This window comes from Trachemys scripta, chromosome 1 (genome assembly GCF_013100865.1).
Source record: "Trachemys scripta elegans isolate TJP31775 chromosome 1, CAS_Tse_1.0, whole genome shotgun sequence".
NCBI classification, from domain to species: Eukaryota; Metazoa; Chordata; order Testudines; family Emydidae; genus Trachemys; species Trachemys scripta.
The window spans coordinates 56,119,107-56,135,567 of NC_048298.1; the positions used below are offsets into that span (position 1 = coordinate 56,119,107).

The following is a 16,461-nucleotide window of genomic DNA, read 5'->3' on the forward strand; positions in this document are numbered from 1 at the left end:
CTGAAGATTATACTCAGGGCTAGTTTACACTAGAAGCGCTACATTGGCGCAGCTGCATTGGTGCAGCTGTACCGCTGTAGCATGTTTGGTAAAGATGCTGTATGGGAGAGATCATCTCCCACCGACATAGTGCTGTCCTGACTAGAGCTTAGGTTGGTGTAATTTACGTCGCTCAGGGGGGTGACTTATTCACATCCCTGAGTGACATAAGTTATACTGACATAAGTGGTAGTGTGCACAAGCCCCCTCAGTGTTCACTAGTCTAGTTCTTGTGTCACCACAATGTTGTCACTGAACTCTTGCTCTCTATTAGCCTCCCATGCAGACCTGGCATTTAACTTGGCAACGCTCAAGGTTCTTGGTGAAATTAGTTCAACAGTGTATCATCATATCCGCCCAAGCACACCACAGCAGGGCTGGCTCCAGGCACCAGCTTAACAAGCAGGTGTTTGGGGCGGCCCAGCGAGAGGGGTGGCACCTGCGGCAATTCGGGGGTGGCAGGTCCCTCACTCCCTCTAGGAGCGAAGGACCTGCTGCTGAACTGCCGCCACCGATCGCGGCTTTTTTTTTTTTCCAATTGCCGCCGCCGATCGCAATCATGATCGCAGCTTTTTTTTTCTTTTTTTGCTTGGGGCAGCAGAAATGCTGGAGCCGGCTCGGCATCACAGAAAATACAAAATGTCAAAAATAATAAATATTAAAAAAAACCCACATAACCGCAGCTCTATCCACACCCACATTGTACAAATCAATGTACAGCATTTGAAAATCTAGCCTAGAGCAATATTTTGATTAGTAGTATTTTCTTGTTTTGAGATTGTATGACAAAGCCTATTGTATGTGCCCTCTAGATAAATAAGAACAGCTATATCTGTCTTTCATCTGAAAATAATTAAAATGTACAAATGTGGACCGTATTTCTCTCAGCACTGCTTTTGATTATAGCTCTATACCATCTGGTGAGTGGGATTAGCAGCACTAAGTAATTTGTCATAGGTTGTGCAAATTATCATTTTTATTTTTGTGTTTGTTATTTTTATGTTTACAAATAGATCAACGTGGAGTAGTGTCTGCATGGACCAAAAACAACAACAAAGCATGCTAAGATCCTCTCTGAAAAAATTAAAAGCGATGAATATTGTTCACTGTGTGTGGGATTAACTAAAACAACATTTCCCCTTAACTCTTTGTTTTTCATTTAAGTGGGAAAAGTCTAATCTGGATCCTGTTCAGTATAATTAATAGTACAGTTCATTAAAAGTTTCAGATACAGGACCCCCTTCGGCAATGAATTCTGAATCGGTGCCCTAATGGATCTGTATGGATTCAGGGGTCCTCCTTCACAGAGCTCATTGCTGGATTGGGGACATAGCCCCAGGTAGAGGTGCTCACTCATTCCACATTGTTTAGCTACATTGAATGGTTCTATGTAACATTTAATTCCATATCTAATTTTCATAAGTAGCTTCATAAACATTCATAGCCCAAGAAACCTCTGTCTCCTCTGCCATCCGGTCAGCAAAATCCTGACTGGCAGGACTTTTCTGAATAGCAAAATGATTGATCTCACTAGGCTGTCTTCATTCAGCCTTATATCCAAGCACTATGCCACTTGCGATAGCTCTTAATTTAATCTTCAGAAAGATCATGGAAATCCAGGACAGACTCACCACAATGAGGAAACAAGATGAAGCAAGGAGAGAGGATCATACCTCCTCTTTGACAGAGTTTGGCCCAATAATGAAAATGGAAACCCTAGAAACTCTAAGAAATTATTGATCACTACACGTGAAACAGCCCCAGTGCCTCTAATGGTAGGGGAAAGCCAGTGCCCACCTAAGCCCACTACTAACACAGATCATTTACACCTTCTTTGCAGAAACCAATCTACCAGCCAGCCTTAAGTATGCCATATCCAGTTGGTCCTCCAGAACCCACAGATGACACCAATGTCCTATTAACTATTGCCTTACAATCAACCTCTACTTCATGGGAAAAATCACACAGAAAGATGGAGTGAACAATCGCCAAAATCACTATTATAGGGAAATGTCCTGCACCCTTCACAATCAGGTTGACGAGTAAGATGTGACACAGAGATTGCTCTAGTGGCATTGATGGATGATCTCCTTATGTCCATACACAGTGTCTGTGCTAGTACTTTGCCTCCATCAGCACACATTTGGGACTCCTTCCAATTTACTGGATCAAAAGGGCGAGAAAAAGAATCCAGCCCTTCATTTATCTCAACCACTATGTGATTTGTTTAGCTCAATGTTTGTCCTTTCCAAAAACTAGAAGAGATCCGGTGATCAGAATAGTAATGCTGCCTAGGTCTTATATAGCAATTTTCATCCATAGATCTCAAAGTGCTTTACAAAGATGGGTCAGTATCATTGTCTTCATTTTACAGATGGGGAAACTCAAGCACAGAGAAATTAAATGTCTTGCCCATGGTCACACTGCAGGTCAGTGATAGAGCCAGGAACAGAAACTCAATTTCCTGATTTCCAGTCTAATCCAGTCCTGCTGTATCTACAAGGCAACACTGCCTCTATTTCACATTCCCCTCTTTCTGGGCCAATGAACTGACCTCAAGTAATTTAAAAATTGTTAAAAGATGGGAACCCCAGCAAGTCACGGCCTGAATATAGCTTGAGTAAGAATGACACCCCTTGTGACTTGGTTTGGTTTGCAGTAGTGTCTCCCTTGTGGAGTATGAAATGGGGACTTAGCTCAGTGTTCTGAACTAGGGTTCACGTACCCCTGGGTGTACACAGAAGTCTTCCAGGGGGTATATCAACTCAGATATTTGCCTAGTGGCTCTAGCAAAGTCAATACAAACTAAAATTTCATACAGACAACGATTTGTTTATACTGCTCTACATACTGAAATGTAATTACAATATTTATATTCCAATTGATTTATTTTATAATTATATGATAAAAATGAGAAAGTGAGCAATTTTTCAGTAATAGAATGCTGTGACACTTTTGTATTTTTATGTCTGATTTTGTAAGCAAGTAGTTTTTACGTGAGGTGAAACTTGGGGGGTACGCAAGACAAATCAGACTTTTGAAAGGGGTACAGTAGTCTGGAAAGGCTGAGAGCCGCTGTTTTAAACCAAACCAGTGAGGCTTCTCTTTAATGCAAGGGAAATGGGTTTTTGAGACAGAGCTTACCTTCCTTTTTCAATATCCAGTAACTAAATATTTATTTGTCATTAGTTTCCCAACTTTAAAGCTAATATTTCCTGTCAGCAAAGTTATCTCCCTATCGTAAACTTCCAAGAATATAGGTATGCACATAAGGCAGATCAAATGCCCAAGGAAGTAAATGGAAAACACTCTATTGACTTTAAGGGACTGAACAAGAAACAGGAGCAATGTTACAACATTCCCTTAACCACTTCATAGATTTTAAGGCTTGAAGGGGCCATTAGATCATCTACTCTGGCCACCTGTATAGCACAAGCCATAGTGTATAGACAGTAACTTGTATATGTTCCAGAAAGGCATCCAGTCTTGATCTGGAGATGTCAAGAGACGGAGAATCCACCACTTCCCTTGGTAGTTTGTTCCAATGATTAATCAGTCTTACTGTTAAAAAGGTGTGCCTTATTTCTAAATTGAATATGTCTGGCTTTAACTTCTAGCTCTCAGTTCTTGTTATCTTTGTAAAGTAAACCTGAGAGATGGATCTCCAGTAGCATGGAATATGGAGAAAGCATAAAGAACCCAAACACGAGATATGAACTTATTCTGTGCAGAAGGCCCATTTTTTTCCTGTCAAAAACAATAAAAAAAGGTCATGCTCCTTTAGTTAGTCATTCCCATATTTAGTTGTTACTGAGCTATCTCTAGCTGGGAATTTAGTGTCTAGGTCTTGTGTTAATAAGAACTCTTTTCTGGAATACATAATAATAAGAAAGCTATTACTCTTTTTTTGTGCTATCTCTGATTAGATTTCTTTAAAAATATAAGCCCAGGTACAGATCGTTTTTGAAAAACCCAAGCATTCAGGCATGGATAATACTTTTGATTCTGAAATGATGTATATTTCTTAATATGTCTAATATGCATGTAATTTGATTCAAGTTTACTGTGCACCAGATAACACTAGATTGCTTTATTTCAGAAAGAAATGTAATCCAGGGATTTTCTGCGTACATTATTTGTGTAATTAGAAAAAGGCCATGGCTGACGTCACTGTATTAATCTCCAACAAATTGGAGCATTTGATCACCTGCTGACATTGAAGCCCAAAAGATTCTGGGGCACATTTTAGTTAATCCATGATTAAAAGCATGATTAATTTGCCTTTTTACAATATTGCTAGAAAACTGCAAATGGTATTCAACATACTGTTTCCAGACATTTCTATTATGTCATTTTATATGTAAAATAAATGTTTTAATGGCAATAGGTGGTTTATCGAATTACTTTTAACATTTGTAAAAAGAAGTCTAAATCTATACTCACATAAGAAAAGTGAGATTCATTGTCTCAAGTAAACCTTTCATCGCAGATAATGTCCATTTTTTAATCTGCATGATAATGAGCATGATTGATTTAAAATACAATGATTTAAATCGCCAATTTAATCAAGATTTAATCGTGATTTAAATCAGCAGTTAGAAAAACTTTAAATAATTGGTTTTAATCTTGTTTTGCAGGAATTCAATTAAAAATTCACAAAACCAGAATTTAAAAATTGTTTTTATTAGTTAAATAAAACGACCTTAAATGTACTGGATACATGGGGATGGGGAGTAAATTTCTCACTACATGTTTTGCATTTAAAACTAACAGATTTTTTAAACAAAAGAAGTATTATCTGTAGTTAGTGAATTGAAGTGATTGTTTCTAGCCACCATGTCCTTCAAGGTTTTAGAACTAATAGATCTCATCTTGTCCCACTTGATTGTTATTCATAGATTGGAAGAGGAAAAACAAGATTTCCTGCTTTTTCAGCTCTCATTTGGTTTCTCAGCTTTGAATGAACTAGTTCAAATGGAGAAAATATTCTCTCTGCACCTGTGGAAAAGGCTACTGTCAAAAGATGGTTTAGCACTTCAACAAACTCTGGCTCCAGGTGCTTAGTCAATTACTTCCACCAGTTCAGTGGTTTGACCTTCTTTAAAACTTTGGCAGCAAACAAGTATTGCTTGAATGGTTTATCTCCAGCCTTGAAATTTATTATCGTTGGTATAATTAATGGATGCTTATTAGATGCCCATGTCATAGCAGCATCTTCCTCTTCTGCAGTTAGACAGTTACCCTGGTACTTTTGGGGAATGAGAATATTTGCAAGAAAAGGAGGCAGAATGAGTGCTTGATCCATCTGCTTCTTCACTGCCTGCAGCTTAATTTTGTGGTTGAGCATTTCTTTCTGCAGTGTTTCTTAAAGTCCTTTCCAAATTTCAAATTTCATTAGCAATAGAGTAGCTATCTTGTATTAACAATAGAGTAGCTCTCTTTCTGTATTTTTTCCAAAGATTTGGAAATCAGTTTCAGTATCTTCAGTGTATCATCTACATTTCTCTTTAGTTTGATGTTGACTACTGTGGCTGCAATAGTTCCATCTATATTTTGTCATGATTTTCCACACAAAGTGTCATCAGGATAGGCCCGATTTTAATAAGTAGCTGAAAACAATCAACCATTGTACATCTCGGGGGAGAATTAGTTCTGATCCTCCGTCATTCTTCAGTGAAACAGAACCCAAGTGATTATCACAGGAGTATTTTACAGGTTCAACAACAATTTCCCTTATTCTTGGAGTACCTAAGTCTTTGGCTAAAAGATGCATCAAATGAGGATCTATGTATTATAAATTACAGGCTCACTTCATCATCCTCTTCTAGATTTATTCCATCTTTGCTATATTTGTAGCATTGTCTGTGACAAAGCTACGCACAACACTGATTTTTTGTTCACAATTCCTAATAACTTTTACTATTACTTCTTTCATGCTTTATTATGCTGTATGGGTATTATGCTGTTTCTATAAGGTAGACAACTCCATTTTATGTTCTCACATAAACACATGTTTGGTGGTTCAAAAAGGCTAATTTCACAAAGCTGAAAACAATTATGAGCAAATCAGCTGGGAGGAAGAATTTAATCAAAACATGTGAATGATCATTTGGCATTGTGTAAGAACACTTTACTAGATGCCCCAAAAGCCACAATTGAGGAAGAAGGTTAAATAAACCCGACCTGAATTAGAGGGAAAGTGATGGCAGCTATAAAAAAATATAAAAAATGGAAGAAAGGGGAAGTTGACAGTAATGAATATAAATCAGAAGGTAGAAATTATAGAAAATTGATAAGGGAAACAGAAAGCCAAGGAGAAATCTATGGCCAGCAGAGTTAATGACAATAAGGAGTTTTTAAAGTACATTAGAAACAAAAATAATACTGCACAGATCCATTATGAGATGGAAATGATAGAATTATCAATAATAATGTGGAAAAGGCAGAATAGTTCAATAACTATTGCTCTTCTATATTTAGGGGGAGGGGGGAAATGATGAAGTCATCTCATATGTTAAGACTCTTTCTATTCCACAAGTATTTCAGGAGGATGTTAAACAGCATAGCTACTAAAGCTAGACATTTATAAATCAGCATCCAAGATTTTTAAAAGAGTTGGCCCAGGAGCTCACTGGACCATTAATGTTGCTTTTCAATCAGTATTAGAATACCAAGGAAGTTCCAGAAGACTGAGGAAAGCTATTGTGCCAATATTTAAAAATGTGTAAATGGGATAACCTGGGTAATTATGAGCTTGCCAGCCTGATATCAATTCTGTGCAAAATAATGGAGTGGCTGATATGGGACTTTTCTAATAAAGAATTAAAGGAGGGTAATATAATTATTGCAAGTCAACATGCATTTATGGAGAATAGAATCATAGAATATCAGGGTTGGACGGGACCTCAGGAGGTCATCTAATCCAACCCCCTGCTCAAAGCAGACAGATTTTTTCAATCTGCAGACAGATTTTTTGCCCCAGATCCCTAAATGGCCCCCTCAAGGATTGAACTCACAACTCTGGGTTTAGCAGGCTAATGCTCAAACCACTGATTCTGTCAAACTAACTCGATATAATTTTTAATGAGATTACAAGTTTGGTTACTTAGAATCATAGAATCATAGAATATCAGGGTTGGAAGGGACCTCAAGAGGTCATCTAGTCCAACCCCCTGCTCAAAGCAGGCCCAATTCCCAACTAAATCATCCCAGCCAGGGCTTTGTCAAAAATCTCCAAGGAAGGAGACTCCACCACCTCCCTAGGTAACGCATTCCAGTGCTTCACCACCTCCTAGTGAAATAGTGTTTCCTAATATCCAACCTGGACCTCCCCCACTGCAACTTGAGACCATTGCCCTTGTTCTGTCATCTGCCACCACTGAGAACAGCCGAGCTCCATCCTCTTTGGAACCCCCCTTCAGGTAGTTGAAGGCTGCTATCAAATCCCCCTTCATTCTTCTCTTCTGGAGACTAAACAATCCCACTTAGACTTTTGTAAAGCATTTGACTTGGTTCCACATGACATTTTGATCAAAAAACTAGAAAGATATAAAATTAACATGGCACACATTAAATAGATTAAAACCTGGCTAATTGGTAGGTCTCAAAATGTAATTGTAAATGGCTGTGTTTCTAGTGGGTCCCACAGAGATTGGTTCTTGGTCCTGTGCTATTTAACATTTTTTAATCAATGATCTGGAGAAAACCAAAAAATCTCTAATAAAGTTTGCAGATGACACAAAAATTGGGGGAGTGGAAAATAATGAAGAGGACAGGTTGATGATACAGAGCAATCTGGATCATTTGGTAAACAGCAGCAAGCAAACAATCTGCATTTTAATATGGTTAAATGTAAATGTATTAATCTAGGAACAAAGAATGCAGGCCACACTTTCAGGATGGGAGACTCTATCCTGGAAAGCAGTGACTCTGAAAAAGATTTGTGGGTCATAGTGGATAACCAGCTGAACATAGGCTCCCCGTGCAATGTTATGGCCAAAGGGGCTGATGAAATCCTTGGATGCATGAACAGGAGAATGCTAAGTAGGAGTGGAGAGGTCATTTTATCCCTGTATTTAGCACTGGTGCGACACTGCTGGAATATTGTGTCCAGTTCTGGTATTCGCAGTTCAAAAGGATGATGTTATATTGGAGAGGATTCAGAAAAGAGCTATGAGAATGATTAAAGGATTAGAATGGATTATAGTGGTGGACTCACGGAGCTCAATCTGTTTAGTTTAACAAAGAGAAGGCTAAGGGGTGACTTGAGTACAGTCTATAAGTATCTGCATAGGGAACAGATATTTAATAACGGGCTGTTCAATCTAGCAGAGAAAGGTATAACATGATCTAATGCAGGGGTTCTCAAACTGGGGGTTGGGACCCTTCAGGGGGTCACAGGGTTATTACCTGGGGGATTGTGAGCTATCAGCCTCCACCGCAAACCCCGCTTCGCCTCCAGCATTTATAATGGTGTTAAATATATAAAAAAGTGTTTTTAATTTATTGGGGGGGGGGCACACCAAGAGGCTTGCTACATGAAAGGGGTCACCAGTACAAAAGTTTGAGAACCACTGATCTAATGGATGAAAGTTGAAGCTAGACAAATTCGTACTGGAAATAGGGGATACGTTTTTAACAGTGAGAGTAATTAACCATTCAGACAACTTGGTGGTGGTGGATTGTCCAACACTGACCATTTTTGAATCAAGATTGGATATTTTTCTAAAAGATATGCTCTAGGAATTAATTTGGGAAATGTTCTGTGTCCTGTTATACAGGAGGTCAGACTAGTTGATCATAATGGTCCATTCTGGCTTTGGAATCTATGAATCTATGAATATTTACTGTATTTGTGTACATTGTTCATCTCTCAAGATTCAGATTATTGCTTTTCCCTTCAAGGTATTCCACATACTGTTCTATTTCCTTCTCATATACAGTCTCCGGCAACCTTCTACCAATGTCTGATCTCCTTCATGGAGTATAACTTGAATGCTTTCACCGTGTTGATGAAATGTTTGCTTTGAACCAGCCAAAAGGGAGAGTTCATTACATACATGAACAGAGCAATCTTTCCATCTATGGAATGTGGCTGGAATTTGCTGAACTAGATTACAAAGTTATCCATGCTCTTTTTGGATAATGATTGTTTTTTGGGAAACAGGCAGTATACTGTCAGACATATGTTTACACACAGTGCTGCTGGTGGTATCAACAGATCACTCTGAAGTTGTAGATGGTAGACTGCAGATGATGGACATTCATAATCTCTTATGTCTAAGTTAGACTCTGAAACAAAATGGAAAAAAAAAAGTCAATCATATGTACTCTCACCCAGTACTATTCAGTGCACTACTTAAAAAAAATGAAACTGTCTATGAAAGACCTCCCCTCTTGTAGTTAAATTTAACACAGTTGAAAAATGATTGATAGAATAAATTATATCGGTCCAGCCTTGTAGGGAAAATATTTAATAAATCATCAGGTTTCTCTACTTCTAGTTAAACCCTTATCTTTATCAAAATGCCAAACAGATGAAAAACAACAAACAAAAAACACCCTCTCAAACTTTTAAATTTTAAAATCCTAAAATGACTAGCAATACTTTACTTTTCATCTATGATTTGCTTTTGGTTATAATGAAAAATAAAATATCATTTTAGAAATCAAGGAGCATTAAAAATATAAGTAATGAATACTCCCAAATATAACATGCCAGTCAAATTTTAAACACTGAAGCTTTTTGAAATTCATAATCCTCCCCCCAAAATAGAAGTTTATGACAGGCAGTTAATTTCATGGCAATTATCTAAGTTTTCATTTAGTAGTATATTTCATAAAAAAGACATGCTAGGCCTTCCATAAACATTCTTTAAAACAAAAATGAATTAGCTCATTGGTTGATCCAGATTGTTATGATATGTCCACATCATTTTCTAAGTCTTTGCAAACTTCTGATGAGCAGTTTTCAAAATGTTTTATTCTGACCTGGTTTTACATCTCTTTTTTCACAGTTTGCATTTGGCACATACTCCCTTTTTATCTGTGAAAATATTCCTAAATAGGGTATTTTTTAATGACCTGCAGCCATGGCAGATCTACACTAGAGAGACTACTCTGAAGAATGCTAAGAAACTGTAAAGAATAGACAGAAAAGGTGAAATGAAAAGTATTTCTGCTAAACTGAAACAAAACATAATTAAGATAGAAGCTTTTGTGCATAATAGAAACTGAAAGCTCTGCTATTTGAAAAAAATATAAATACCAGCATTCTATTGTAAAGATTGAAGATTATATAGATACTGACAATGCAGTACATGACATTGTACTATATAAAGCTTGATTTGACTCAAAAGATAAAGCTGTCTCCCCTCCCCCATTTTTAACATAATTAAAAAAGCAACATCCTTTAACTCATAAAAATGTGAGAGTGGCTCATTGATGTAGCATTATCAGGAACAGCCTTCCACAGGGCCGCCCAGAGGATTCAGGGGGCCTGGGGCAAAGCAATTTCGGGGGCCCCTTCCATAAAAAAAAAATGCAATACTATACAATACTATATTCTCATGTGGGCCCCTGCGGAGCCCAGGGCAAATTGCCCCACTTGCTCTCCTCCCTCCCCCCACGGGCGGCCCTGGGAAAAATAAACCTTCCGCATCTCGGCACAAACCCAGTTTTGAGACAACTTCTTTACAAGGTATCACTGGTTCTTAGCATCAGCTAGTGCTGAAAGGCACTAAAGCTCATTAAAAGGGTTGGACAAATATTTTTCCGTCAAAACTTTTTTTGGATCGAAAACTAGGGGTTTTTAAAAAGCAAAAAAAATCACGGACAACGTCTGCTTTCCTTCAAAATTTGTTGTGGTTTTTTTAATTGAAAAGCTGAAATTAGTCTGCCAAAACCTGGATATGGTTTGGGGTTTCAGAAGTGTGTGGCCAAATATTTGCTGCTTGCTGTGTTTGATTGTTTAAAGAAACAATAAAAAAATTCTGCTTAAAAAAAATCCAAAACTTTTGAACCACCTCAGCTTGTGACCAAACGCCTGAGCCCATCCAGTCAGATACTTTTCCAGGTTTCTGATACTCTGCTGGCTTCCTTGACTCTCATCTGTCTCCATAACGTTGGGTTCATTTAGGTTAGAACATAAGAACGGCCATACTGGGTCAGACCAAAGGTCCTTCTCATGTGATCCCTCCCCCAGTGTCTAATTTTAAATGAAGCTACCCTCCCCTGACATGAATCTCCCTATGGCACTGAAATTAAATATAGACTATAATTTGGCATTTGAGAAGTGAAAGGGACGGCAGCCCTAATGGAAAAGCTAACAGCTTGGCTCCTCTGCAAGCCTCAAACTGCTGAATGAGCTTTAGGGTAGGGAAGGCTGTGTCTCCCAAACAGCCTGGCCCTGCTCCCTATCTGACCCCCACCCACTTCCTGCTCCCTGACTGCCCACCCCCCTCAGAATCCCCGACCCATCCTGCTCCTTGTCCCCTCACCATCCCCCAGAGTCCCCCCAACCACCACCCTGGGACCTCACCCCCACCAACACCCCCTGCTCCCTGTCCCCTGACTGCCCTGACCCCTATGCACCCCCCCGCTAAGTCCTGACAGACCCCCGGAATGCCCACGATCCAACCCCCCCATTCTCTGTCCCTTGACCGCCCCCCCAACCTCTGCCCCCTCCCTGCCCTTTATCCAACCCCCCCAGCCCCGGACCCTTACCCCCGGCTTCCCCCTCACCCGGACCCTCAGCGTGTGGCATCCAGGAGCATCCCTGGACAGCGCTGCAGTGTGGCTCCAGTGGGGCCTGAGCTCCTCCCTGCTCAGAGCTGCGTGATAAGGGGGCGGGGCTGCGAGCTCCAGCGGGGCCTGAGCTCCCGCCACTCGGAGCTTGCAGCCCCGCCCGCTTACCATGCGGCTCTGAGCGGGGAGGAGCTCAGGCCCCGCTGGAGGCAGGGACGCTCCTGGATGTGCTGAGGCTCCGGGAGAGGGGCAGAGGCGGGGTTGGGCCGGGGCCAGGGCAGAAGCCTCAGCCATTCTCGTGGGGGCCCCTGCGGAGCCCAGGGCCTGCGGCAAATTGCCCCACTTGCCCTCCCTCTGGGCGGCCCTGGCCTTCCAAGGGTAGTAGTGGGGGCAAAAGACATATCTGGCTTCAAGACTAAGCTTGATAAGTTTGTGGAGAGGATGGTATAATGGGATAGCCTAATTTTGGCAATTAATTGGTCTTTGACTATTAGCGGTAAATATGTCCAATGGCTCGTGATGGGATGTTAGATGGGGTGGGATCTGAGTTACTACAGAGAATTCTTTCCTGCGTGTCTGGCTGGTGAGTCTTGCCCACATGCTCAGGGTTTAGCTGATCGCCATATTTATACTCAATTTTTTCTCTCTTTTTGAGCTCTCATATGGAATGTATATCTTTCAAAAGTCTCATTCTTTCTGGAAGTGCAGTACTCCTCAAAATTTTCCAGTGCTGTCTCATAACTATCCTCCTCTTCCTGGCTTAACTGTAGACTATTATATACATCTAGTGCTTCTGACCCAGCTATATTAAGGAAAATATCTACCTTTTTTATCTGCCTTCTCAGTGGCTCCACTTGTCAACATGCAGAGAAGAATGGCTGCTTGAAACTCTTCCATTTCTTTGCTGCATGGATGGAAAGTTTGAGCTCTGTTGGGGCTCAGAACTGCTCCATTTCCAGTCTGTCCTCTTCACCCCACCACTGATATCATGTCATATACATGGGTTCTTATCAAGGAGACTCAGACAAAGCAGAGACGGTTATTTATTAGAATCAAGACCTAGATTCTCTGCAAAGTCTGACCCGCTCTCTTCCAGAGTCTCTGTTGCTCTGTACTGTGCCAGACTAGGCAGAGCCGACTCCCAAGCATGACTTTCTTAAAGAGACATCCTCTCTCAGAGAACTAGTATGAAGTACTGACAGTACTTCCACTTTTAAAAATCCTAAATGCCATAAAGTTCAGTTACCCCTAATTCAAATAAATAAGTACTCAAATTGTGAGAATACTTCATCTTCCATACTCAAAGATATTTTGTATGTAATAAGCAACAGAGAGTTCTGTGGCACCTTTAAGACTAACAGATGTATTGGAGCATAAGCTTTCGTGAGTGAATACCCACTTCGTCAGACGCATGACGCATACTTTGTATGTAATGTACATAATCCTCCCTGACAGATAATGCTGAATTGGTCAGTGTTTTCACCATAACTAAAGTCACTCAAGATGCTATTATAAACTCTCACTCCATTCCCTTAGTGTCTGTATTTTTCAAACAATTACAAATGCACTGATTTAAAAAAGAAATCTCAAGAAACACCCAGTAGAGTGATCAAACCACACTGTCATGAAGTTCCGGTTCAACCTCTGTCTCAGTTTTTTTCATCTCGAGCTGTGCTTCTTGGCTATTAAAAAAATTGTGACTGATCTAAGACTCCTGAGACAATCAAGTAATTATGGAGAGCTCACAGATTCCTTAATTAGAGACAAGATTGTTATGGAGATCAGAGACATAAAGCTCGGAAAGAGACAGCTGGAAGATCCAGACTAGAATTTAGAAAAGGTAATCAGAATCAAATTATTCAGGCTAAAAGGGAGCTGTTGGATGGAAAACAATACACGGAGGCAGTGGACAGATTGACAGCTCCTCTAAGCTACAGAAAAATTAAGAAGCGAAATAGGTTTGAGAAATCTAAAGAGAAATCTGGAAAAAAAAATCCTATCATATTGAGCTTGTAGAAGGCAGAACATAATGCTGTACATGGTGTAGTGGCAGACCTGGGCCACAACAATGTCCTGTTTTTGGAAAACTGCTTCAACAACAGCAAAAAGCTTAATTGCTTTTGCAAGAGCTTGCAAACAGGAACATCATGCGTGCAAACAGAAATAAAGCATGCACACCCTATACCAAGAAAAGAGCAGCAAAGGCACCAATGAAGAATTCTTCTTCATAGGAACTACACAGTACATGAAACAGCATCACCATGCGACTGGACTATTACTTTAGAAACAAATGGAAACTTTGTGACTTCTAAGTTGGACACTGGTGCACAAGCAAAGGTGGTGTCCGAATCTATTATACAGGCCTTTAAGGATAAGCCAAGCGCAGTGAAAAGACAAAACAAAACAGGGAAAGCTCAGCGCTTACAGTCGGGAGCTGATTGAACTAAAGGTGAAAGACAATATGGAAAGGATAATGTTTGTAACTGCAAGGGAAAAGACTACCACTACGAGGGTTGAAAAGATGTAAGCCCCTGAGCCTTATACATAGAGTGTACTCTTTAGAGGGGTAGGTGATCACATACATTCCACATGGCTTCAAGGGGATTGGAACTGTCAACAGAGTACAAGATAGAGTCGACTGAGCCCAATAGTCCCACAATATGTGCCCCCAGTAATGTACCTCTTGTCCTTAGGCAGAAACTCAAAGAGGAATTGGACAATTTAGTTGCGCTAGGCATAAAAGAGAAAGTAGAACTGACAGAGTGGTTCCATTTTTTAGTAATTGTTGAAAAGAAAGATGGAACCCTTTGCCTATGTCTAGACTCAAAGCAACTTAATAAGTATGTAAGAAAGGGAACATTTTCCTATACCTAAAAGGGAAGAAATCTTTGGAGAAATGGCTGATGCCAAATATTTCCCAACACGAGATGCATCAGCTGTATTTTGGCAGTTTCCCTTAGAAAAAAGTAGCCCACATTTTTGCACTTTTAACACAGCTTTTGGGAGATACAGCGTTTTGCAGAATTCCTTTGGGGTGATGTTCTCGATCTGAAGTGTTCCACAGAAAAGTACCACAGATATTTGATGGTATTGAAGGTACCAAAGTACATATGGATGATGTTTTGATATGAGCACATATGCTAGAAGGAGGAATGTGACCGGGGGCTCCAAAGTGCTCTAGAAAGGGCTTGTTGAGCAGGGTTAAAGCTAAAACAACAAAAATATAAATTTAGAGTCAATGAAATAACACATCTGGGAGCAAGACTGACAGAACATTACCAATATGCTGGCTCCAACAAAGACAGGGTACAAAAATCCTAGGAATGGTAAATATTGTAGGGAAAATTGTACCTAACGTGGCTGATAAAACCAGCAACATGAGAGTACTCCTGTGTAAAATGACCAATGGACATGGGATACCAATGATCAAAAGGAGTTTGAAAACATGATAAAATGAATAAAGGAGGCTCCAATCCTTAGAGATGATGACAGAAACCACCAGACAATGTGGTATACAGATGCCTTCAAGGAAGGCATTGGAGCAGCACTCATGCAAATGTATGATGAACACTGGAGACCTGGGGCATATGCTTCCAGGACACTAACCAGAACAGAGTGTCAGTATGCTCAAACAGAAAAAGGAGGCCTTCGCCCTGTTTCAAGGATGTAAAAAGTTTCATGTTTTTATTTATGGGAAACCAGTAATAGCTGGCCACAAGCCTCTAGTGGCTATGGGGGGAAAAAAAAAGGTTAAGCAGACATTCCCCTGCCTAGGATACCAAGATTATTCTTTCAGTTTACAGTTATCTGATTTACAAATGGTACACAAGCCTGGAAAGGCCTAGTGCTGGCAGACACACTTTCCAGACCTTTTGATAGAACTGTAGAGGAACAACATCCACACTTGGATATTGTGCATGTAAACCTCATAAGGAACACATGGCCAGTGTCTGACAAAATGTGGACTGTAACTGCCAAAGCCACAGCTGAGGATGAGACATTGCAAAGTGTCATCAATGCTATGTGCACATGGTGGCCTAGACATTATATATCCAGTCCTTACTATCAGTTTAAAGGAGAACTTTTGGTACTGGATGGGATTCTGTTCAAAGGCACAAGACTAATTGTTCCAGAAACATTACAGAAAGATATGTTAAATAGATACGCTAAATACATGGACACTTTGAGAATAGAAAAATGTAAAAGGAGGGCTAGAGATGTTTTATAGTGGCCTCAAATGAATGCGTACATAGAAGAAACCATTAGAGCTTATGAAACATGCAAGAAATACATATCTAGTCAAGTAAGAGAGCTCAGGGTGACTTCAGCTCCATGGTATAAAGTGGGCATTGATTTGTTCACATATACTGGAAAAAACTGTGCTGGTTTTGGATTATTTATCGCATGTCCCAGTAATAACCTTGCTAGAAGAGACTACTGCAGAGCATGTAATTATGCACATGAAGTCCATTTTTGCTAGACATGGTATACCGGAAGTGGTAATGTCAGATAATGGACCACAATCTGATGGATATAAGTTCAGACAATTTGTTAACAAGTATGGGTTTAAGCACATTACATCTAGTCCTAGATATCCACAGTCTAATGTTGTAGTGGAAAATGGTATAAAAATAATCAAAAGTCTGCCAAAAAAAAAGCAGAGAAGACTAACTTGGA

At 39.9% G+C, this 16,461-nt stretch overlaps 1 long non-coding RNA gene across 2 annotated transcripts in view; it reads left to right on the forward strand.

Annotated features, from left to right (window-relative positions):
- The window catches only part of LOC117877228, a 15,224-nt gene extending 10,857 nt beyond the window's left edge, over positions 1-4,367 (forward strand). For both annotated transcript variants that reach the window (XR_004645656.1, XR_004645654.1), the window contains one exon: positions 4,139-4,367. This is a non-coding gene — a long non-coding RNA (uncharacterized LOC117877228). The remainder of the gene's footprint in view (positions 1-4,138) is intronic.
- The last annotated feature ends 12,094 nt before the right edge of the window (positions 4,368-16,461 follow it).